This window comes from Hylobates moloch, unplaced genomic scaffold, assembly GCF_009828535.3.
Source record: "Hylobates moloch isolate HMO894 unplaced genomic scaffold, HMol_V3 SCAFFOLD_1, whole genome shotgun sequence".
Classification (NCBI taxonomy): domain Eukaryota; kingdom Metazoa; phylum Chordata; class Mammalia; order Primates; family Hylobatidae; genus Hylobates; species Hylobates moloch.
This window is the reverse complement of record NW_026652276.1, coordinates 28,711,703-28,738,270: the sequence shown is the minus strand read 5'-3', so window position 1 is coordinate 28,738,270 and position 26,568 is coordinate 28,711,703. Positions and strand designations below refer to the sequence as shown.

The 26,568-nt window shown below is 37.0% G+C and overlaps 1 long non-coding RNA gene across 1 annotated transcript; it reads right to left on the bottom strand.

The window, feature by feature from the left end:
- Positions 1–18,102: 18,102 nt before the first annotated feature.
- On the bottom strand, positions 18,103–26,495 carry LOC116809468 (uncharacterized). Its single transcript, XR_004369857.1, has 3 exons — positions 26,319–26,495; positions 20,680–20,843; positions 18,103–20,253 (listed from the first exon to the last, which is right to left on the bottom strand). It is a non-coding gene; the product is annotated as an uncharacterized LOC116809468 (long non-coding RNA).
- Positions 26,496–26,568: the final 73 nt, after the last annotated feature.

The following is a 26,568-nucleotide window of genomic DNA, read 5'->3' as shown; positions in this document are numbered from 1 at the left end:
ACTGGGATTATTGGTCACCTTCTAGATGCAAACTAAGAAGCACTCTTGGGTTTCTAATCCCAGCACTGTTTCCAGCCATACCACCCTGAATGTGCCTGATCTCCTCTAATTCCAGCACCATCACTTGGTAGATTTATGTCCTTAGGAAAGTTCTTAACTTCCCTGTGAAGTTTCCTCACCTGTAAAGCTGAGGTAAACCCTATACTTCATAGGGTTTGCTTTTACTAGTGGTGCCATTATTATCATTATTTCCAAATCATATTCATATTTTAAAGTATTACTTATATGAGAGAAGCATATTGTTCAAGCAGATTTTGTGTAGCCTGATATTCAAACGGAACAGGTCTAGTTGCATTTGATAACTGACTTGCATAATCAAGGTATTTTATAACTGTATGGGATTGTTTCTCTTTGTTTCTCCATGCCTTTATGCTGAAGAACACTTTACCCTGTAACCTATAATTTTCGTGGTCTCACTCGATCAAAATCCCTCAAGGAGATTTTTCATTTTTTTTTACAACCTGGTTGATGTTTATGGGAATACGTTGAAGGAGATCTTTTTATCCTCAGCCGCTCTGTGAGATTTATGTAATTTAGAATTTTGTTGTGATGTTCTCGACAGCTGGGGGAAGACATGGAATTGTAATGACATACTCAGACACGAAACAATCTGGGGCTGTGATGCATCTAGAGTTTTTACAGCCTAATTGCTGTAGAACATAAAACACCAAAAGCTCCAGTTCTGCCCCACCTGATAATGATACTGCCTGAAAATAGGTTGTTATGGTAGAGGAAGGGGCTGGGTTGAGAGGGAAACCAAGAAGCTACTATGATTAGGAAAAAAACGGCCTGTTCATGTAAGCTTCCATGGAAAATTATTTCTTTCAGCAAGAACAGAGGCATTGCAGAAACCGGTTCCAGGAGGCTACTGGGAATCACAAAGTCGGTAAAATATCCTTAATGTTTGCAAGCTGAAGTGTCTCTCTCTTCATTTTATTATCAAGTGTACAATAAGTAGATATGGGCCTGATTTTAGTTAGTTGCATACATTTAGTAATTTTATAGTAGTTATAGTGAAAACAGTGTATTCTCATGGGAGCAAAAGGACATTGTAGTTTTGAAAACAGCAATACTCTGTAACCTGAGTATTTACATAAAGGAAAGTTTCATGTGTAGTTAGTTCATAAAGTGTGTTAGATATAACTGGACATATGTAGAGTTAATTGAGTACTATTTAGAAATCCAGTCGTTGACGACATACCAAGTAACTCTGGAGTAATTTCTTTTTTCCCCAGCTTTATTGAGGTATGATTGAAATTAATGGATATAAATGGTATATATTTAATGTGTACAACATGATGTTTTGATATATATATATATATATATATATATATATACACACTGTGAAATAATTACCACAATCAAGCTGTTTGACATATTATCATCTCACATAGTTCCCTTTTTTGTGGTGAGACTACTTAAAATCTACTCTCTTTGCAAATTTCAGGTACAAAATGCATTATTATTAACTATAGTCACCATGCTATACTTAGGTTTCCAGAACTTATTCATCTTAAGACTGAAAGTTTGTGCCTTTGACCAACATCTCCCCATTTTCCCCATTCCCCTGCTTCTGGTAATCATCCTCCTACTGTCTGTCATTATGAGTTCTACCTTTTTTGGATTCCACTTATAAGGCAGGTCATTCAGTATTTGTCTCTGTCTGGCAACACCATTTTGATTCCAACCAACAGTGTACAAGTTTCCAATTTCTTCACATCCTTGCCAGAACCTACCTTTGTTCTTTTTGATAACAGCCATCCTAACAGATACGAGGGGGTATTTCATTATTACTATTATTAACGTTTAATAGAAATACTGTATAAGGTTTAAAAATAGCAACTCATGTGAAGAGGATAAAAAGTAGTCATGACACACCATCCTTTCCTGTCTTCACATTTGATATGAGTAATTTTTATAAGATTCTGGTACAATGTGGAAATAATGATGTTATTTGTTTAATAAGGCTAACAAATTCCATTAAACATTTTAGAACTAACAATGTCACTTCAGAATAGTTATTTTTTGAAACGAGATTGTATCTCAGCAATATTGCTTATTCTTCAATCCATTCTTTGTATTTATTCATTAACTGGGGTTAATAAATTTCTGCCATTGTCACGAAAGCTGAAGGTGTGGCTAGGAGGCACCGTGGCTCATGCCTGTAATCCAGCACTTTGGGAGGTCAGGAGTTTGAGATCAGCCTGGCCAACATGGTAAAACTCCATCTCTACTAAAAATACAAAAATTAGCTGGGTGTGGTGGTACACGCCTATAATCCCAGCTACTCAGGAGGCTGAGGCAGGAGAATCCCTTGAACCCAGGAGGCAGAGGTTGCAGTGAGCTGAGATCTCACCACTGCACTCCAGCCTGGGTGACAGAATGAGACTGAGACTCTGGCAAAAAAAAAAAAAAAAAAAAGGCTGAAGGTGCTTTGTCACCAGGTCATGAGTTATACTTGTTCTACGTATCAACTACAGATAGACTGGTGGGTACAATATTGACACCCTCATCCTTTTTAGGCTGACATTTGGACTTATGGCCAACACCGTTACAAGATTGCCTTCCTTAAAAATAAAAATTAAACTATAGGCCAGTCGCAGTGGCTCACACCTGTAATCCCAGCACTTTGAGAGGCTGCGGCGGGTGGATCACGAGGTCAGGAGATCGAGACCATCCTGGCTAACACGGTGAAACCCCATCTCTATTAAAAATACAAAAACTTAGCCGGGCGTGGTGGCATGCGCCTGTAGTCCCAGCTACTTGGGAAGCTGAGGCAGGAGACTGATGTGAACCTGGGGGGCGGAGGTTGCAGTGAGCCAAGATCGCACCACTGCAATCCAGCCTGGGTGACAGAGCGAGACTCCATCTGAAAAAATAAAAATAAAAATATATTATATAAGTGTGCATTGATTTTTTTACTTGAATAATTACTTTAATATGAATTTTAAATACTGATTTTGTATTTTAGAATTCATCCTGTACTCATTAGTTTTTCTATAGTAGTTATAGCAAAAACATAGTGTATGCTCGTGGGAACAAAAGGACATTGTAGTTATGAAAACAGCAATTGAGAACTTAGAAATAAAGAAGGAAGGATATAACTTGAGCAGTGATAGCTCTTTGGGGGCCACTTGAATAATCAAAGGGCACTGGAGCAGTTTTATCTCATAGAAAAAGTTCCGTAAACTCTAAGAGTCTTACATATTCATTATAAACTGATAGATTTATTGAGTACATTTAAGTAATTTAACATGGAAGCAATCTTATGCAAAATCAGAATTTCAGTATTTTCTATTTTCTTGATTGGCACAATGCCAAAATTTTCATTAGTTTTAACAGGCAAGAAACTGATTTGTGGAAATGATATAATGAATGATGTCGGGGAGAAACTATCCATGTTAATTGTATTCAAGCACTTTTCTATGCCTGCATAGAGTCTTTCTCATTTTCCAAACCATATTGCCTTAGTCAGTCTTCTATCTCTCAGGCTGGTGGAAGGCTAAACTTAAGAATGTTTTCCTAAGGTTTGGTAGATTGAATTCCTGGGCCCCAATTCTTCAGTCCTTGAAATGGCCTCATGGCAGGTGATTTTTAGACTTGATTTTTGAATTTTACTTTGGTCAATGTGGATTTTAGTAGGTGTGACCTGCAGAGGCCTGAAATATGCTTGAGTGGTTATATTTGCTCTCTTGTGCAGTTGCTTTCTGCTAGAGAAGAACATGCTTTGTGTAGCCTTGTCCAAGGATGATGAAAGACATGGAAAATACTTGGATTCAACTCAAAGTTTGGAGTCAAGGCCAGCTGAACCTAGCCTAAATCAGCTGAACCCCAGCTGAGTCACATACGCATATGTTGTCTGCCCTGAATTTTAGAGTAGTTTGTAAGACCACGTTTTTGTAGCAGTAGCTGACTGATAAAGGATGAGAGATGTTCTGTTTGCTTAGTAACAGCTTTAGCTTCATTTTGCTAATGAGAAAAATGAAACACTGACCAATTAAGTGATGTGCCTGAGATCAGACCAAACATCAGAAAATAATCTGAGACCACCTGTGTCAGCATTACTTTACCTTGAGCCAGGACATTTTAAATAAGACTCTACACCAATAAATATCTTGGTGGTTTGCTTCAGAAAATTTTTTGCAAAGCAATTTTTCTGGGCAAATAGTTTTCTTGTCTGGGCAAATAACTAGTAAGAACATTAGTTTGCTCACCTGAACAAACATCATTTATCAGGGTATTAATTAATTTATTAAGACTTACTTTAAAACTTTCATTTCAAATTCTAAACTATTAGGGCATTAACTTGGCCAATTCTAACTAGTTCCCTTTTTTGCCAATTCTAACTAGTTGCCCTCTTGAAGATCTGGCTTATACCCCATCAGCACAAACTCTAAAACTTCCTATTCTTCCTTAACCTCTCTACCTTTGAGAGATGACTCAAACTGTCAAATTGATACCCTTTCCTGCCGAAGTAAATTTAATCACTCAGCTTTGGCCAGGTGCAGTGGCTCACGCCTGTAATTCCAGTACTTTGGGAGGCTGAGGTGGGTGGATCACGAGGTCGGGAGTTTGAGACCAGCCTGGGCAATATGGTGAAACTCTGACTCTACTGAAAAAATACAAAAATTAGCCGGGCGTGGTGGCACGTGCCTGTAGTCCCAGCTACTCAGGAGGCTGAGGCAGAAGAATTGCTTGAACCTGGGAGGTGGAGGTTGCAGTGAGCCGAAATCACACCACTGTACTCCGGCCTGGCAACTGAGCAAGATATTATCTGAAAATAAAAAAAAAAAGATCACTCAGCTTTACTTGATCAACAGTTTTTTGGTGGTCTTGGTGTAAGAATTGACAGCTGACATACCTTAGAATTATTTTGTTGAGCATTAATAAATGCATGAGTTAGTAAGAATAGCAAAATCCTGAATGTGCGCTTATTGGCTTCCAGGTCTTTTTGTTCTGCTATGAACTGGCGCAATTGATCTATTTATCAGGCTATCATCTATAAAGGAAAAGGATCAGAAAGATTATCTTGAAAGTTTCCAGGTCTAAAACTCTGTGATTCTAAGATTCTGAAGTTTTCAAACACACATGTAAAAAAAATTACTGGAACAGTTTGTTGTTTTTTAAATATCTCTTAATAGGAAGTGCACAAATTGTAAAAATTTAAGTAAGATTATTTTATTATGGCTCCTTTAAGGAATCTATGATAGCATGTCTTTAAAAACACTGGTATAATGAATTCTTTAAATTAAAGGGTTTTTTTGGTTACACAAAGTGGTTTACACTAAAAGTCTGAATCTAAATATATTATTTCCCTTATGTTAATTGTATTCTCCTCATATAATAACATTTCAACCATTTAGAATTCACCGGCAAGCAATATTATCTATGCTGAATAGAAGTTCCACCTACCATCAGGAGGTAAGCAAAAAAGCCTCCTGCCAAAGAAATTCCACCTAAGTTAATGACAACTTGTTTCATTAGGTCTTCTTTCAGAAGATATTTAATATTATTTTGCACACAATATTAACATGTCTTATATAGACTAGAAACAACAAAATAAACTGTAGAGTGATGCTATATTGCAGGCACAGTGATAAATGTAGAAGTAAGAGAGCAGATTATCCACAATAGAGGAAACCACATAATTATGAAAAGTAGCTATATGATCACAAAATACAAAGTCTGGAGACATTTAAAATGGGCCAGTCTCATGCACCTTTGATTTACAGATAGTGAAATAGCAGATGTTCATAATAATCATGTTTCATCATCTGGATGCAGACTTACACTCTCAGCAGAATTTTTTATTTAAGGATTCAGATAAATGTATAACATATTTTAGAAACATTTACAAACCAAAATTTTGCTTTTTAACTTTTAGAGGTAAAACATCATATGTCTATAAAATCTGACTATGCAAAATAATGTTTTTCAAAGAAGTCTAGACAGCTGGAGTTTTACAATTTTTAGCTTTTTGAAATGTTCTCTAATGTTTTCCTGATTTGCTCTCTCTTGGTTTTAAACCCAACTTTTTTGATTCAAGATTTTATTACATAGATTTCTTTACTATTTTATAAGCAGTTAATATTTTTATATTGGTAAGAATAAAATTTTATCTTTTATTTTTAGTTCCACCTTCCTCTTTTTCTTTCAAAACTCATTATTTCAAATATATCAGGAGAATCTTATTCATTAGCAAAGGTCAACTCTAAATAGGAAACTGTTACATTTTTAATTGAATCTATGTTTGCTATGGAAGTAAATTCAATTGAAACAGATTTTTTTCTTCTAAGTAAAAAACTTTCATTTCTTATAAATAAAATACAGATTAATTACACCTTGTGATCCAGTTGTAATGATTCCATAGCCTTAGCAGAAAATAGTGTGGTCTTTTGGAGGAAGGTCACATTAGAACATCACTTTGAAATGAGGCTTTGCACTCTTTCAATATTTTTGGCAGCTTAACTGCAATATCTTTCATACATGAAATAACTTGGGTGTTTAAACAACTTATAAGAAACTGTTAAATAGTAAGAGTTCAAACTTCTGTTGCTCCACTTAGCACTATGAATATAGAAACAATAGAAAAGAAGACGTAAAGAAAACAACTTATAACCCTCAAATGGACGATGGACAAAATGGATGAAGAAGGAAAACATTTATATTTAGAATTTACATATTAAAATTTCTTAGCACAATAATAATGGCTGTGTCCAAAGGAAAAATTCATCAACCAGAAAAAGTTTGATATATTTCTTACATAACATTGATTTATTTCAATTAACAATGGTTTGAACAATTTATTTTTCGAGTTCATTATAATTATAACATATTTTCCTGCAAGCTGATTAATAACAGTACTACCTTATAAGTACCATTAGAGTAGCTCTATAGATCTAGTGTTGAGTTAGATTTGTAACAGTGAAACAACAAAAGAGTTAGCATAACTACATTTTTGTTTAAGGGGCTTCTACACTTTTCTGGACATAGGCTAGGATAATTTTAAAGACTAATATGATATGCAAAACTAACAATAATAGTTTTTGTGTTTTTGTTTGTTTGTTTGTTTTTGAGACAGAGTCTTGCTCTGTCGCCCAGGCTGGAGTGCAGTGGCGTGATCTCGGCTCACTGCAACCTCTGCCTCCCAGGTTCAAGTAATTCTCCTGCCTCGGCCTCCCGAGTAGCTGGAACTACAGGCACACGCTGCCACGCCCGGCTAATTTTTTGTATTTTAGTAGAGATGGGTTTTCGCTGTGTTGCCCAGGCTGGTCTCCATCTCCTGAGCTCAGGCAATCCGCCCACCTTGGCCTCCCAAAGTGCTGGGATTACCGGCGTGAGCCACCGCGCCTGGCCCCCACAATAATGTAGTTTTAAAAAACTAATTCTGGCATGAAAAGGTAAGGACATAAACAACTATGTTTTGGTAAAGATTTATAGGACACTATGACCTGATCAAGGCCAAAGAAGTTCCCATCCTCCTCGGACCCTCACTGGTGCCCAGATTTCTGCGATCACCAGTCACTTCTTGATCCCAACCGTGTTCTCTTCTGCCCACCCTTAGCATAAGAAGAGCCTGAAATTTGTACTGACTTAAGATGGTATTTTAGGACACAAGTCCACCATCTTCTCAGTTTGCTGGCTCTCCTAATAAACCTGCTTTTTCTCCCACCAACTCTTGTCTCTCGTGTTTGGCTTTTGACTAGCAAGTAGCCAAACCTGGTTTTGGTTACAATTTGATAGTGCCCAGCATGGGGCTGTGTGTCTTGGATGTTCTAGCTTGCCCATTTCCGACAGCAGTGGAGCAATTAGCCACGATAGCGTCCCAGGACTTACCTGTTCGTGTTACTGGGCAGAGCAGTTAAATGAGTTAATGATTCCATTTTAGCTAGAACTGGTTGAACACTATAAGAAAACCAGAATCTCTAAGTAACCTTAAATTTGTGAATTTTATATCAACATCAGTAGCTTAATAACAGCAGATTCAAATTAGGCAGAAAAGAGAAAAACAGAATTTTAGAAGACCCTACTTAACTTTATAGTTGCAGATTGACAATTTGAGCTCTGAATTTTTCTTACTGCAATTTGTCCATTAGTTCTAAAATGTGCACAAAACAGTCCACAATACGTAACCCACTGAAGTCCCAGAAAACCTGGCATGCCTTTGAAGTGTAAGCCCAGGGCCCACAAAAAACAACACACAAATTCAAATGACCTGGTTCTCAGATTGGGTTAAAGTCCAACAACTATTTCCCTCTCCCACAGGATACCCCAATCAAATACAAATACAAAGCAGTGAATTCTGAGGAAAAGCCCACGTGGAAGGCAAGGCAGTTCTTGGTTGCACACACTGGAGTGACTTACCCAGTATTGGAGTCTGTCAATACTTCTTTTCCTGGCACCAGCAAAGCTTTACAGGCAGCTGATACCAAGAAGAAGGAAGAAAGAAGGGAGAATCTCTGAGACAAAAGCATTATTGGCAGCTGCTGGGATGTCTCTGGAATTCCAGTCATGGTGTCAGCTAGCCAGGAGCAACTGGCACTCTTGACTGGTTGTTGATCTGCCTGATAGTGTGAATGGGTAATTCCTGGGACACTGCTGTGGCCGATTGCTCCATCCATTGGAAATCCCACAGGCTAGGACACCCAAGGCACACAGCCCCACACTGGGTGCCATAAAACTGTAACCAAACCCAGATTCATCTACTCACTGCTCAAAAGCTAAACACGAGAGACATGAGTTGGTGGGAGAAACAACAGGTTTATTTGGAAAGCCAGTAAACCAAGAAGATGGCGGACTTGCATCCTAAAATAAGTCAGTACACATTTCAGGCTCTTTTTATGTTAAGGGTGGGGGGAATAGAAGGGAGTTGGGATGAAGAGGTGACTGATGATCACAGACATCTGGGCACCAGCAAGGCTCTAAAGAGGTTGGGAATCATTTTGTCCTTAATCGAGTCACAGTGTTCCTATAAATGTTTAACAAATCATAGTTGTTTACATACTTACCCTTTAATTCCAGGGTTAGTTTTAAAAAACTATATTTTGTTGTTTTTGTGTAGTATCTCAGTGCTCTAAAGTTATCCTTGCCTATGTACAGGAATAGGTAAAGGCCCCTTAAACAAAAATGAAGTTAGCTATTTTTTTTTTTGAGACGGAGTTTCACTCTTGTTGCTCAGGCTGGAGTGCAATGGCGCGACCTTGGCTCACCACAACCTCTGCCTCCGGGGTTCAAGTGGTTCTCCTGCCTCAGCCTCCTGAGTAGCTGGGATTACAGGCATGCACCACCACACCTGGCTAATTTTGTGTTTTTAGTAGAGACAGGGTTTCTCCATGTTGTTCAGGCTGGTCTCAAACTCCCGACCTCAGGTGATCCGCCCACTTCAGCCTCTCAAAGTGCTGGGATTACAGGTGTGAACCACCGCACCTGGCCTGTTAATTCTTTTGCTGCTTTGCTGTTATAGTTTGAGAACAAACATATTTTAAAATAAATAAAACAGCATACTAACTTCTACAAAACCAACCACTAATTCCCATTTGGTGATGTCATACTCCATTTTTTGTTTTACTTAAGTACATTTGCCTTTTACTACCACATATTGTTTATGCTCACACATTTATTTAAATATCAAATTGAAATGAAGTAGAAAAATACTATTTTTAAAAATCTAAAATTTTAAAAAATTTAAAAATTTTAAAGTTTTTAAAAATTTGACTCTCAGGAAGATAAATGGATACTTCCTGTGGTCTCAAAAATTCTAGACTGTAAGCTGATGAACTGCAAATTATCATTCACAATTCTGATTTAATGATTAGATAGTCGAGTGTTTTCAAATATTTTGAGAATGATTAAATGCATGTTAAACTAGTATATTTGCTAAATCACTGACAGTTTCACTGAATTTGCATATAATTATTTGTGAAGTATGGAACTATCATTTTCCTGGATAACCTTCTGTTTTTAAACTATTTCCTTGCTAAGATTTCAGATCTATTGGGAAGAATTATCTCCTATTTTAAAACAGATATAAATAAAAATACAGGAATGATTTTAGTGAAATAAACCTAAAAATTTGCATTTCTATCAAGTTTCCAAGTGATCTTGCTGCTGCTGGTCTGAGCACTAAACTTAGAGAACTTTCCAGAGCCACTTGAGAGAAAGATAATTGACTTTGAAATTATAAAATAAGTATTACAGTTTTAAATAGAAACTAAACTATGATATCATAAAGTTTAAAATTTATTTTCAAAATGTATTCTATATAGCTGCATGTCATTATATATTGTAGAATTCACTTTTCTTCTTTTAATTTTTGGGATTGTTTTCTTCCTTGTTAGTCTTCATTTTGTTCTCAACCCAAGCTGTGTCTCTCCTCTCCGTCATTGTTTTGGTGACATTTGTCTGATTTTATGGTTACTATATATTACTAAAGCGGTAACTTCCTGGAGTAATTTTTCAGATAAGAATAATCATTAGAATGTAAGCTTTCTGACACAAGGAACCAGGAACCATATACCGTTTATCTTTAAATCCCCACTTCCCTCTTATAACTAATGCGTAGCACTGAGCATTGTACATAAAATAAACACGTAGGTATTGAATAAATATTATTACATTTTTGACTCTATTTCTTTTTTCTGAAGACCATAAAAACCACATATAGAGTTTAAATCATCTGAAATTTAAATACAGGGAGGTGAAGAAAGTAGGAAGAGAGGAATGGAAGCCTATAGGGGTCTGTAGGAAGAGAAGGTAGTATGAAATGGTTAAACCTGAATCAATCAGGATCTTAAATTGTTAATTCCTTTATTTGAATGTACCATGTTTCTTTGTTATTTATTTGGTGTTTTATAGCACAATATATCAAGAGGAAGCGAACAATCCAGATATATTGATTAGAAATGAGTTTAAAAAAAATTAAATAGAATTTTACCTGAAAATAGTTTTTAGAGGACACTGGCTAAATCCAGTCACTATTAAACAAGTCAAATGAAATGAAGTAGTAGAGAATACTTCACAGGACAAAAATAATTGATTTATATCAAGGAACTCATGAAAATAACAGGCAGTTATATATATTTTCTCAAGTGAGAGAATCCTTGTTTAATCTCTATAAAAGATATATAGTAAGTGATTTTTATTATTCTAATACATGTTTGAAATGGAAATATTTCATGATATAAAAATATGAAATCTTATTAAAAGACATAAAACAAGATTGAATAAATGGGAAGGCCTAATATGTCTTAGGAAGGTTTACTATCATTTGGAAGTCACTTCTTCTAAAATTAATAATTTAATTAAGTTATTGTTAGAATCCCAAAGTGTTTCATTAGGAGGGGGAAATGTATAAAATAATATTAATGTTTATTGCCTGAAAGAGCTTAGGACCAAGAAAAAGATCTTGACTTTCCAGTTATCAGAATATCAAAACTGAAAACCACTAAACACAAATCAATATGGCATTGGTGTTGAGAAACAGACGAATAGATTATAAGAATAGAACAAATATTTCATAAACAAATCTCATAAAATTAAAAATTTAATGTATACAATGAGATAGTCAATGAGAAGGAAGGAATTATTTTAAAAACATTTCTGGTATTATTGTCTATCCACCTGGAAGAAATAAAATTGGAATCTATTTTGTCTTTTACACAAAAATGAATTCCAGATGAATTAAAGACATAAATATGGAAAAATAAAATACAAGAACCTTGCAAGAATATCAAGGAATGTGTTTACACAAACTAAGGTTTAACAAAATACTCTTAATCAAGATTGTAAACTCAGTATACATTTTTAAAAAATAGCCACAATTGACCACAGGAAATTTGAAAGCTATTTCTTTTCACAAAATATTAGAAAAAAGTCAATAATAAGATGGTAATTGTAGAAATATTTGTAACAGAATTGATAGGCCAAGGCCTAATATCAATATTTACAAATTGACAAGAATATTATAGAAAATAGGCCAGGAGCAGTGGCATACCTGTAATCCCAGCACTTTGGAAGCCCAAGGTGGGAGGATCAAGAAGTCAGGAGTTCGAGACCAGCCTGGTCAACATGGTGAAACCCCATCTCTACTAAAAATACAAACATTAGCCAGGTGTGGTGGTGCACGCCTGGAATCCCAGCCACTCAGGAGGCTGAGGCAGGAGAATTGCTTGAACCCAGGAGGCGGGGGTTGCAGTGTGTGGAGATTGCGTGACTGCACTCCAGTCTGGGCAACTAGAGCGAAACTCCATCTCAAAAAAAAAAAAAAAATGTACACAGAGTAATTACAATAATGGGTAACTAGCTTTTGAGAACAATTCTGAGTTTTACAGTGTGTATAAAGTCAGTATAAAATTTGTGAATAAATGAAATATATGTAGATTTCTTAAAATCTGTTATTTTACTTGGAGGAATTGAAGAAAGCCTATGTTTTGGGAATTCCCTACTGAATATTGGAGTGTACAAAAAAAAGGAAAGAAAATAGGAAAAAGATAGAAGACATTTTACAATATTGTAAATTGAAATGACAAACATAAAAATGACACTGTAGTTCACTATCTGTTGAGGAATGAAAACTAAAGTAATATTGAAATAGCAGGTTATCCCCGAAGAAGAATGAAAAATTAAAGAGAAATCTGTATGTGTATATATTACAGATAAAAATGTGAGGTTTTATAGTTTTTTTGGGAAAGCAATCTGGCAATAGCCATTGAAATTAAAAACAAACACATACTTTGATCCAGCTCTTCTGTAATTCTCAGAAACTTTACTATAAAAAGCAAAGCATCATTAATTAAAATTACATGTACATGAATTTTATTGTGATAGTGCTCATGGTGGCATTATACAGGGAAGATTAAATACATTCCATTATATGTACATCAAAGAATAAAATATAGCCACCAAAAATAAACTGTATTAATGCAAGTTGACTTAGATGCTTTTCTATAAGGCATTTTTGAGTAAGAAAAGCAAGAGGAGAAAAGATTAATATAATGTCATCCATTTTTGTAAAACATAAAATAACCAAGAAGCCCTTTATTTCTATTTGAATAGGCATATTTGAATTATATGAATATCAATACTGCAAAGGGTCTGAGATTTTATTCTATTTGCAAACTAACGAGTTAGACTTCCTATGTTTTACAGATGTTGATAGAAAACATGAGACTCCTGGGTCAGAAACTAAGAGCTTTATTACTCATGCCACAGAAAACAGAATGATCACTTTCATATTTGTAATAGTTCCCTTTGTCCTGGAGTCTTACAGGGGTGACATGGAAAGCCACTTGACATCTGCAGAAGAAGAGGGTTGCATTATAGAATGGATACAGCCAAGAGTCCTGTACTTTTTGAGCAAACAAAAAACCACAGTATGCAGCAAAGAAGCTAGTCCCCCTCTTGCTGGGAGCAAAAAATTACCCAATAGGTAGTCAAGTTGTGATAGGGAGTCAAAACGTGGTCTCCTTGACCTGTGTTGTTACAAATGTGACAAGAGAAACTGCTTGGTGTGAGAAAACTGATAAGCCTTGCAATCTAGCCTACTTAGCAAGAACATGAAGTGATATTTAGGAGCCATGGTGAGCTGCAAAGGAGCATGGAGAAAAATATAGAACATGTATCATATTTTCAAAACAATTGACTTTGCAGGGAATGAGTTGATGTGGGGGGAAGGGTAAGAAGATGTGGAAGAATGAAGCAAACAAAAAAGAAATGAAAAAGACTGCATTTAATAAACACATAATCACAAATATATGTATATATGTATATACATTTATATGTAATTATGTTTTTAATTCAAAGTATAAGTTATGAATAATTTTTTTTACTGTTATGACCCCTGGTATTTGGCCATTTTAATCTGTAAATTAAGTACTTCAGTGGCTTCCTATTGATTTTAGGATAAGGTCTATATGTAGTGCCTAAATATGGCTTGCAGTGACTTCCACATATAATTCCTGCTTGATTGTTGATCCTCACCTTTAGCTGCAGCCATTGTTCTACACCAGACATTCTGAATACTGTGACTATGCCAAAGATCACAAAGCAGGAAAAATTATGCTGACTCATTGATGCTTACCTTCAGTGATATAACAGTTGATTTAGAAATGTGACACTATTGAAAAGATACATGTCTTCCCTTATTACAGTTTTGGAGTTTCATTGCTGCTCCAAAGAATGGTAGGTACAAAAAGAGTTCTGCTAAAGGTGTAAATAATTTTTACACTTATGTTAATTAATGTTGGTCAATCACTACAATCTAAGCATTTGCTTTTTAAAAGGTAATGATTTTTTGTTACTTTGGAGAAATGCATCCATGTATACTAACAGTAAGAAAACAAGAAGACAAGTTTTTCTACAAGAGTATTTCAGAATTCTCTCTGAAACTTTAACTGTGTTACATTTAAATTTTTAACATTTTAAAACCTGATCTAATTATAAAACTCTAAATGGTAAATATTTTAGTATGTGTGTAAGAGAAGTTTTAATAATCAACAATAATTTGGGTTAAGGTAATCCAGAGACAGAAAATTTGAGGAGGAGCATTTCCTGCAGAGTGTGTGCTACATTCGTGACCCTTCCACTGTGATCAGCTTCAATTAGAAAGAAAGGGGTGGCCGGGCGCAGTGGCTCACGCCTGTAATCCCAGCACTTTGGGAGGCCGAGGCGGGTGGATCACGAGGTCAGGAGATCGAGACCATGGTGAAACCCCGTCTCTACTAAAAAAATACAAAAAATTAGCCGGGCGCGGTGGAGGGCGCCTGTAGTCCCAGCTACTCCGGAGGCTGAGGCAGGAGAATGGCGTGAACCCGGGAGGCGGAGCTTGCAGTGAGCCGAGATCGCGCCACTGCACTCCAGCCTGGGCGACAGAGCGAGACTCCGAGACTCCGTCTCAAAAAAAAAAAAGAAAGAAAGGGGTGGATGCGGTGGCTCACGCCTTCAATCCCAGAACTTTCGGAGGCCAACGTGGGTGGATCACAAGGTCAGTAGTTTGAGATCAGCCTGACCAACACGGTGAAACCCCGTCTTTACTAAAGATACAAAAAATTAGCTGTGCGTGGTAGCATGCACCTGTAGTCCCAGCTACTTGAGAGGCTGAGACAGGAGAATTGCTTGAACCTGGGAGGAGGAGGTTGCAGTGAGCAGAGATCGCACCACGGCACTCCAGCCTGGGCAATGGAGTGAGACTCTGTCTCAAAATAAAAAAGAAAAAGAAAAAAGTATTCAAGACTATACAAGCATGCATATTACTTTGCTTTACACAATTGGTGGCCTACTATACATACTTTATAGCAAAATATATTTGAAAAGCCAAATGAAAAATGGGAAATATGTTTTTTAAGAAGAAAAGAGATAATTTCTTGAGAGGGAGAAAAACTGAATCACCACTCTCTTATTTGTTTAGAGTTTAGTGTAGATTAATGTGATAGAACATCCTAACCCCAAAGGAACAGGTTATTTCCAAGGGAGCGGTTTTCTCTACTGTATGCAGAGACCAAAAGTAAGAGGAAAAGTGTTTCTAAGATGGAAAGCGTGAGGAGGGATATTGGTGAGCTTCACTACCAGGCTAATCCTCTAGCATCAGAGACAATTGCTTGCCCTAGGAGTGAAGACAACTTAGTCAGCACTGCTTAAACAAGGTAGTTTGTGCAGGACGTGTATTCTGTCTGCATCTGAGTTTTCTCACTGCTCCCTCAGCAACTGCTTCAAAGGATTATTGTGGGATCAAATAAAACATTCCAGATACAGCATCCAGTATGTGTTAGCTGTCATTGTTCTAATAGTCTCAGCACTGGAAAACTAGCAAAAATCATGGAATTGCGCCTAATTTAAGACTTTATCTTGTGCCCGCTCATCACACCAAGAAATAGATGCCTTCATGTGGGTGGTATCAGCAGAGCTTAGGCATAACTATATGGGTAACAGTGGTATGGGAGTGCTTTGAGTGGTAGAGGGCAATTAGCTGAGTGTCCTTCACAGTAAGGTCAGGTAGAAAGACAGTGTCTCAGACACACTTTCCACATTACTTTTCACTCTCAGAAGCCAAAATTGTGAGTAATCTTACTAAAGAGAGGCAGTTTTTCATGACTGAAGCTTTCTTAGAAAATAGAATATGTATTTCCCTCTAAATTCAAGTTTATAATCGAGTAGCCATTGGATTTTCTGGGATGTTTATTAAAAATTCGTGATCAACCAGCAATAATTTTCAACTGTCTCAGTCTCTGGGAACAATCATCCTTATTCAAATGTTCCCTGGCTGCTAAGTTCACTCATCTGAATATTTTATATTTTATTTCTTTTTTAATGTTTCAAATGTTTCTATGTAAAAAACAAAAAAAGATTCCAAAGCATTGACTGTTTAAAGTATGTAAATATGAAAAAATGGTAATGAATGGGTAGATTTACATAAGTAAACTTTGTCTGGATATTGGAATTATTAAAGAATTTAAAAATAACATTGTGCTGAAAATGCAAGAGTAACGCTAGGGAATATTGATAGGATGTCAGTTTTCATAGTTTGTAGTTAAAGTAGGGAAAATTGGAGCCTTCATAGCTGTCAGCATAACTGTACCATCCTCGTCTCAGGAACCCTTTCTCTAAAGTTCCTGTGATATTCTTGTAAATACAAATTATTTTTCTTCTACAAATGTTATGAAAACTTTACAATCATCTGCTTGTGACTAATTAATTTATAAAGTTATCGATAAGGATTTATGAAATATGTACGTCCTGAAAATCAGGGTGTGTCTGTGTCAGGTAGGAGGGTACCTCTAGACCTTAACTCAATTAACATCAAGGAAGTAATTTAGATTCAAAGTAGGGTTTAAAGCAAGTACACATATTGAACTGAAGAAGTGGCTTATCATAAAAAAATATATATTTTCGGGGCCTGGCATGGTAGCCCACGCTTATAATCCCAGCAATTTAGAGGGCCAAGGTGTGAGGATTACTTGAGGCCAGGAGTTCAAGACCAGCCTGGATAATGTAGTGAGATCCTGTCTCAAAAAAAAAAAAAAGAAAAAAAAGAAAAAAAAAAAGCTTGGCATTGTGGCATGCACCTGTAGTCTCAGCTATTCTAGCTACCCAGGAGGTTGAGGTGGGAGGCTTGCTTGGGCTCATAAATTCGAGGCTACAGTGAGTTATGATCATGCCACTGCATTCCATCCTGGGTGACAGAGAGAGACCCTGTCTCTAAAAAGAAAAATACATTTTTAATTAAAATCTGACTAACCCTTATGTATTTCACATGTGGGTTTTAGCTTTCATTACTCTCATGTTTTCTGAATCTCTGATTTGTGTGGTTCTGTGCACAAGAATCTGTCTCAACAGTCCCAGGATCTGACCAGCCTGGATACAATGTACTAACTGGCCTATTCACTACCAAACTTGCTTTCCTACCTCCAGGAAGGAAATGGAGGTAAAATGAGTTATCTTTTATAAAGGGAACAATTCAAACTCTGCTTCCCATTATCCAAAAAGAATTGAGCATTGCATTATGTGCTTAGAAAAAAATTTTTCTTCTTCTTTCTTTCTTTCCTTCCTTCCTTCCTTCCTTCCTTCCTTCCTTCCTTCCTTCCTTCCTTCCTTCCTTCCTTCCTCCTTCCTTCCTTCCTTCCTTCCTTCCTTCCTTCCTTCCTTCCTTCCTCTCTCTTTCTCTCTTTCTTCTTTCTGGTAATATGCATAATTGTAGACATGCTAAGACATGTTAAAGTCAATCAGGGATTACACAATACTTTAGAAAAATCTACTCTGTTTCAGGTATAGGATGTGACAATTGAGGATCAGGAGAACTTGCAATGGCTGGAAGAAGGCTCTCTCCAGCAAGACTGTCTTGGAAATTGCTGTATACCCCACTGCATATCGAACAGTAGAATTTTCATAAGCAAGTCTCCACTGCTCAAAGTGGGCATTAGATGTGTGTTAAATGTTCACTGCTAGAATTGTCATAATGCTTTCCCAAGTCAGACTTCCATTTCTTTTTAAAATACATTTAAACCTTTTTATTTTGATAGAATTTTAGATTTACAGAAGAGTTACAAAGATAGTATAACTTAACTCAGCTTTTCCTTTTTTATTTTTTATTTTTAACTTTTAAGTTAAGTTCAGGGGTGTTGTGGTACATATACACCATGGAATACTTTACGCCCATTAAAAAGAATGAGATCATGTCCTTTGTAGGGACATGGATAGAGCTGGAGGACTTTATCCTTAGCAAACTAACACAGGAACAGAAACCAAATGTGGTGTGTTCTCATGTATGAGTGGGAGCAAAATGATGAAAACACATAGACACATAGAGGGGAACAACGGACTTCCATTTCTATCTACCTCTTTCTCTGCACGATTCTTCTGTCTTTCCAGTCATTGTCTTTGTTGCTTTCTTTACCACTCTTTTAAAGTCCGTCTCTTCTCAGTCTGTAGATAGTGCCTGATGAGGAAGTGAACAAGATAGAGGAGGGTGCCCTGGACTTCAAAGGTAGCCCATTCAGTTTTATCCTATATATGAAAACAAACCATATTTTTTCATCTGTGTCTTGAGAATAGCACTTTCAGGTCTAAATTCACAAAGGCACATCATATTAGCCCTTTTTGTGTGTGGTAAGAACACTGAATATGAGGTCTACCTTCTCAACACATTTTAAAGTACACAATACAATGTTATTGTATATCAGATAGTTTTAGGAAAAAACCCTTAGCAGCAAAATAAATCTTGAAATAGTATGGAAGTAATGGTGATTCCATACAGAGTCAAGTTACCAGGAGGTCTTATTGAATTGCAAGTGACAGAAAGCCCAACAGAAACTGACTTAAGCAAAAGGAATTTATTGTTTTAAAAGAAAGGTCAATGGTGAGGCTTAAGGAAATGCTAGAATAAAGGTTCAAGCAACTCTTTAAAAATTAATTTTTTATTTCAGAATAGTTTTAGATTTACCAAGAAGTTGCAAAGATAAAGTTCCCATATACTCATATTCAGTTTTCCCTACTTTGAACATCTTACATCAATATGGTACATTTGTTACATCTAATGAACCATTATTGACACATTAGTATTAACTAAATAAAGTCCATACTTTATTCAGATATCCTTAGTTTTTACATAATATTCTTTTTGCCCTAGGATCCCACATTACATTCAGTCAGCATACCTCTTTAGGGATCTCTTGGTTGTGAAAGTTTCCCACTTTTCTTGTTTGATGATTGATATGGTTTGGCTGTGTCCCCACCCAAATATCATCTTGAATTGTACTCCCATAGTTCCCACATGTTGTGGGAAGAATTCTGTGAGAGAAAATTAAATCATGGGGGTGGTTTCCCACATACTGTTCTTGTGGTAGTGAATAAGTCACACAAGATCTGATGGTTTTCAAAACAGGAGTTCCCTGCACAAGCTCTCTTTGCCTGCTGACATTGATGTAAGATGTGACTTGCTCCTCTTTGCCTTCCACCATGATTCTGAGGCCTCCTCAGCCACGTGGAACTGTGAGTCCAATTAAACCTCTTTATTTTGTAAATTGCCCAGTCTCAGTATGTTTTTATTAGCAGCAAGAAAACAGACTAATACAGTAAATTGGTTCCAGGAGTGGAGTGTTGCTGAAAAAATAGCCAAAAATGTGAAAGCAACTTTGGAACTGGGTAACAGGCAGAGGTTGGAACAGCTTGGAGGGCTCAGAAGACAGGAAAATGTGGGAAAGTTTGGAACTCCCTAGAGACTTGTTGAATGGCTTTGCCCAAAATGCTGATAGCAATATGGACAATGAAATTCAGGCTGAGGTAATCTCAGATGGAGATGAGGACCTTGTTGGGAACTGGAGCAAAGGTGGCTCTTCTTATGTTTTAATAAAGAGATTAGTGGCATTTTGCTCCTGCCCTAGAGATTTGTGGAACTTTGAACTTGAGAGAGATAATTTAGGGTATCTGGCAGAAGAAATTTCTAAGCAGCAAAGCATTCAAGAGGTGACTTGGGTGCTGTTAAAGGCATTCAGTTTTATAAGGGAAGCAGAGCATAAATGTTCGGAAAATTTGCAGCCTGACGATGTGATAGAAAAGAAAAATCCCATTTTCTGAGGAGAAATTCAAGCCAGTTGCAGAAATTTGCATAAGTAACAAGTAACCGAATGCTAATCCCCAAGACAATAGGAAAAATGCCTCCAGGGCATGTTAGAGGTCTTCACGGCAGCCCTTCCCATCACAGGCCTGGAAGTGTAGGAGGAAAAAGTGGTTTTGAGGGCCGGTCCCAGGGTCCCCATGCTGTGTGCAGTCTAGGGACTTGGTGCCCTGTTTCCCAGCCACTCTAGCCATGGCTGAAAGGGGCCAAAGTAGAGCTTGGGTCATGGCTTCACAGGGTGCAAGCCTGAAGCCTTGCCAGCTTCTGTATGGTGTTGAGCCTGCCTGTGCACAGAAGTCAAGAACTGGGGTTCAGGAACCTCCACCTAAGTCTCAGAGGACGTATGGAAACACCTGGATGTCCAGGCAGAAGTTTGCTGCAGGGGTGGGGCTCTCATGGAGAACCTCTGCTAGGGCAATGCAGAAGGGAAATGTGGGGTCAGGGCCCCCACACAGAGTCCCTACTGGGGCACTGCCTAGTGGAGCTGTTAAGAAGAGGGCCACTGTCCATCATACCCCAGAAAGGTAGATCCACTGATAGCTTGCACTGTGCACCTGGAAAAACTGCAGACACTCAACACCAGCCCATGAAAGCAGCCAGGAGGGAGACTGTATCCTGAAAAGCCACAGGGGTAGAGCTGCCCAAGACCATGGGAACCCACCTCTTGCATCAGCTTGACCTGGATTTGAGACATGGAGTAAAAGGAGATCATTTTGGAGCTTTAAGATTTGACTGCCCTGCTGGAGTTTGGATTTGCATGGAGCCTGTAGCTCCTTTGTTTTGGCCAATGTCTCCCATTTGGAATGGCTGTATTTACCCAATCCCTGTAACCCCACTGTATCTAGGAATTAACTAACTTGCTTTTGATTTTACAGGCTCATAGGTAGAAGGGACTTGCCTTGTGTCAGATGATACTTTGGACTGTGGACTTTCAGGTTATTGCTGAAATGAGTTAAGACTTTAGGGGACTGTTGGGAAGGCATGATTAGTTTTAAAATGTGAGGACATGAGATTTGGGAGAGGCCAGGGGTGGAATTATATTGTTTGGCTGTGTCCCCACCCAAATCTCATCTTGCATTATACTTCCATAATTCCCACATGTTGCGGGAGGAACCTGGTGGGAGATAATTGAATCATGGGGGTGGTTTCTCCCATACTGTTGTGACAGTGAATCAGTCCCATGAGATCTGATGGTTTTAAAAATGGGAGTTCCCTGTACTAGCTCTCTTTGCTTGCCACCATCAATGTAAGAAATTACTTGCTCCTTCTTGCTTTCTGCCATGATTATGAGGCCTCCCCAGCCACATGAAACTGTGAGTCCAGTTAAACCTGTTTCTTTTGTAAATTGCTCAGTCTTGCATATGTCTTTATCAGCAGTGTGAAAAGGACTAATAGAATGATGTTGATAGTTTTGAGAAGTACTGGTAAGGTATGTTGTAGAATTTCCCTCAGTTGATATTTATCTGATGTTATCTCTTGATTGATTTGTGGTTATGGGTTTTGGGGAGTAAGATCACAGAGATGAAGTGCCATTCTCATTACATCATACCAAGGGTACATATTGTCAACATGACTTATAACCGTTGAAATTAATCTTGATCACCTGGGTGAGGTGGTGTTTATCAGCTTTCTTCACTGTCAAGTTGGGATTTTACTATACAAGAAGCTCACTATATGTAGTCTATACTTAAGGAACGTGCAGCTATGCTCCATCTCCTGGAATGTAGAGTATCTACACAAATTACTTGAAATTATTCATCGCAGGAGATTTGCCCTTTCTTCTCCATTCATTTATCATTTAATCATTTATTTGTATCAGTATGGACTCACAGATATTTATTTTATACTTTGAGTTATACTTCAGTACTACTTTATTAATTTGGTTGCTCAAATTGTCCTAGCTTCACCTAGGACAATTGGCTGCCGTGTCCCTTTGACCTATGTCCATCACTTTGAGATTTTTTTTTTTTTTAGAGGCGGGATCTTTTTTACTTTCTGGAACTGTAAGATCCTCTAGGCTCATCTTGTTTATTCCCAGTCAAGCCCTAAAACCAGCCATCTCTCCAAGGAGCCCTCTATCCTTTTAATTAGAAAATGGTGTTAAAATCTTAAATCTGAAGTGCTCATTGTAATGGGGGTGTTGTTGCTTCTAGCTTACAGAGCAAAGAAATATATGTGTGTATACTACAGGTTCAAGTCATTGCATCTGGGCTCAAGTTTTCTCTTTCTTCACTCACGTCTTCTATGCTGACTCAATTCTTAGATAGATAATTTCTTCATACTTGCAATCATGCTGGAGCAACTCCAGAAATAAGTCCCAAGGGGCAGAGTAAGAATCTCCCAAAATTTCCAACAAATTCTTACCAAATCTAATTTGGCTTCTTTTAAGACACATACCAACTTCAGAACTGATCACAGTAGCCAAGAATAATGAGATATTCTTTTGGGTTAAACCTGGAACATATGCTCCTTGCCAGAGAGAGAGGATTGACTCTGTTTGAACTACATGGGCTCAGAACACTAGAGAAATGAATTTTCGGTGGCTGTTGGTGAAAAAGTGAAATATATATGCTGTGTGTTAGAAATGATAATTTTCCACCATTGCCAATTAGTACTACTTCTATGAATTCAGAAATCTAAAATTGGCCACCACTTACTGTGAAGTTTTGAAAGAAAATAAGATAGTTACTTTTATAAAGAGATGCATCAGTAAATGGCTTGGGCTCTATCTATAGCAAATGAATGCTCGTAACTTCTGAAAATTGAATAGTACTTTACTATATTATTGCATGTAATTATTTTCTGCTTTAAAACTACAAATACAAAGAGTACATCCATTGTCAGCTTCCTTTCTGGTTTTGCTTTTTAAAATAATTTCACTTTTACATAAATGGAGCATTTAGGCTGAGAGGAGATAAAATTTGTTGTCTTTTGTGGTTGTTGCTTTATTTTTACTGTCTCCATTGGTTTTCTTTATTTACCTTTTTCAGTAACACATTCAAAGGGAAAGTAGATAGTTTGCTGTTCATTCATCACAATATTAAGGCACTTTTTTTTCCACTCCAAGGAATTTTGTGCAGTACATTTAAAGGAAATATTATAGGATGCAAAGGCATTATAAACCAAACAATTACTGTGGTCTGAAGTTTTTGTTTTTTCTCAGTAAAGCTTTCACACTTCTTTTTAATTAAACTAGTTATTAACAGAATAAAAATTCAAATGTAACACATTTCTTTTCAAATTTGTTCCTTGAAAACACATACTAGTTTAAAGATATTAGCAGTCCTCCTAAAAGGTTGCATCAAATTTTTATTTGAAGGCAATTATTGGTTCTGTTTATATTTGTTAAAATTATTTTTTGCTTTTATTTCATTGCTTTTCCGACCATCGTACAGACCAAAAGGTTTACAAAAGAAAATGTTAACGTAGCTTTAATTGGAATTTTTAAAACCACTTCTGGTTAGGTCCCTGTGAAATTTGTTTCAAATTGTAGTTGAACCACACATATCTTGGGTGACTTCCAATTTTGAAATCCATGAAATGGACATAATCAAATTAGTAACTCTGAATTAAAACTTTGGCTACTTGAAAACTTCACAGAATTAGACTTACAGGTTTTTATTTTTTTGAGGAGTGTAGTTAATGATACTTACATCAGTCATAAGTCTTCTGTTTTTGAACTCTTTGGAGAAGAATTTTTTCCCATTTCTCCTCTACATTAAGCAGTGGATATTGGTCATAATTTATTCATTTTATATGACTCTATTAAACTCTTTCACTTTTTTGAGTGCTGCATATTTCTTTCTTTTTTTTTGAGATGGAGTCTTGCTCTGTTGTGCAGGCTGGAGTGCAGTGGCGTGATCTCAGCTCACTGCAACCTCTGCCTCTTGGGTTCAAGTGATTCTCCTGCCTCAGCCTCCTGAGTAGCTGGGACTACAGGTGCGTGCCACTACACCCGGCTAATTTTTTTTGTATTTTTAGTAGAGATGGGGTTTCACTATGTTATCAAGGATGGTCTCGATCTCCTGACCTTGTGATCCATCTGCCTTGGCCTCCTAAAGTGCTGGGATTACAGGTGTAAGCCACCGTGCCTGGCTGAGTGCTGCATATTTCTAAAAATATTTAAGTTTTATCTTAAATTGTTTCTATATGTTTAAGTTTCTTACAAATGTAATATCCAATTTAAGCTTGCATATTCATTCAATATTTTAAGCACATTTTATTAACGATTATTTACTGAAAACATTTGATATACCAGACATGGTTATAAGTGCTTTTTACATATTTCGTTTAGTCTTCATATTTTAGTAAGGTAGGTATTAAAATCTGGTTTACAGAACAGTAAACTAAGGCTCAGAGAACTTAAGGTCATACAGAAGAGGCAGGAGACAAACATCTGTAGAAGATGACACACTACATCTAAAAAGTCAGAAATAGATGAGCCATTGTAACAAACAAAAACAAATCAAAGTAAACAGTAATCGTTCTGAGAGACCATCCTTCACATCTTTTATGTTCCTACATGTCTTGCTGGATATGCCAAAAATGTAAGGCCTTTACCACTCCTTACCCAGGTCATTGTTAAGACTGGATTTACAGGAAACAACCTTGAGAGATAAGGTAATGCCTTCTTCTGAAACAAAGAGCAAGCTTTCTATAAAAGCAGTGGATTCTCCAATGTCAGCATTCTTCTCCTGTATTTTCAGCCTCCTGTAATTGTTCCTTGCATTTAATGAGTACTCAGGAAATGTCTGATGTGAGAAGTCCAAGAGTAGGGTATTACAAGAATAGGTACCAGGAATGAATTATCCGACTATTATATCTAACTGTGACCCTTGATTATTCTAAAAAATAAAACAATATCAAACACATTTAATAGAAATAACAGCTAACATTTCTTAGTGTCTTCTATGTTCCTGGTAAGTTCTTAATGCTTTTTGTTGCTTTACCCTTGCAACAGCACTTTGAGGTAGGTAATATTGTTGTCTTTGTTCTACAAATGATGAAACTAGGGCCTAGAGGCATTAAGTAGTAGTTTAACCAATGTGTCATAGCTAGTAAGTGATGGAAGCAGGCTCTGAAAGCTGTCTCTCTGGCTCTGACACACGTACTCTCAAACACCTCCTTAGGAAGTTACTGTTACCTTTTGGTAATAAATGGGAGCGTTTATAGGATCACTGGCTTCCAGTTTTCATCAAGAAATGTAGAATGAAAAATAATACCATTTTCCCTAGCAATCCCATCACTGGGTATATACCCAAATAGAAATTGTTCTACCATAAAAACACATGTACATGCATGTTCATTGATATTCATGACAACAAAGACATGGATTCAACCTAAATGCCCATCAACGGACTGGATAAAGAAAATGTGGTACACATATACCATGGAATACTATGCAGTCATAAAAGAATGAGATCATGTCCTCTCAGGGACATGAATGCAGCTGGAGGCCATTATCCTTAGCAAACTAATGCAGGAACAGAAAACCAAATACTGCATGTTCCTAGTTATAAGTGGGAGCTAAATAATGAGAATAAATGGACACAAAGAGGGAACAACAGACACTGGGGCCTACTTGAGGAGGAGAGTGGGAGGAGGGAGAAGATCAGAAAAAATAACTATTGGGTACTACACTTAGTACCTGGGTGACGAAATAAGTTATACACCAAACCCCTGAGACATGAGCTTACCTGCACATGTACCCCTGAACCTAAAATAAAAGTTAACGAAAAAAAAATATTTGCAAGGAAAAGGGCCTTGAATTTGCTTCTGATACATACGAAATATAACCTGAGGAAGATCCTCTCATAGCAGTAAGACTATACATGATCGGGCAAGTGTCAACTATATACATTTAACAGGACCAAATTTGTAGCTTATAACTTTTATGCAACTGCTTTTACCTTGGCGAGAATCAATGCCACAAATACTACTCCAAGTCTTAGTATATGGAACCAAACTCAAAACAGATGTCCAGCTAAATGCATTAAAGATCACAAGAAAGGAACTGACAAAGCTGAACACCATAGTTCTTTATTGCTAAGCATCTGAGGAGCGTCTGGTAGCTCCTCTGGGTCAGTCTTTCTATTATGATTTCTAGAACTTTATTTTTTCATTTTTTAAACAATTCCAGGTGTTGAGAACTCACCTTTTCTAGTAGTTTTCCCTGGTAACACTTGGGGATCTAGAAATATGTGAAATTAGAGGATGCTAATGGGCAAGAATCAAGAGAAAGGTAATTCAGAGATGACAACGAAGTGGGAAAGAAATTATAGGGTCAAAGCGAAAGAAAACCAAGCTGCTTGGGTAGGAAGGTGCAACACAAGCCAATTGTTTACTGTATCTGTCCGCTCCGAGAGCTGCGCCCGAGCTCTCGCGTTAACTAGGCAACAACGTTG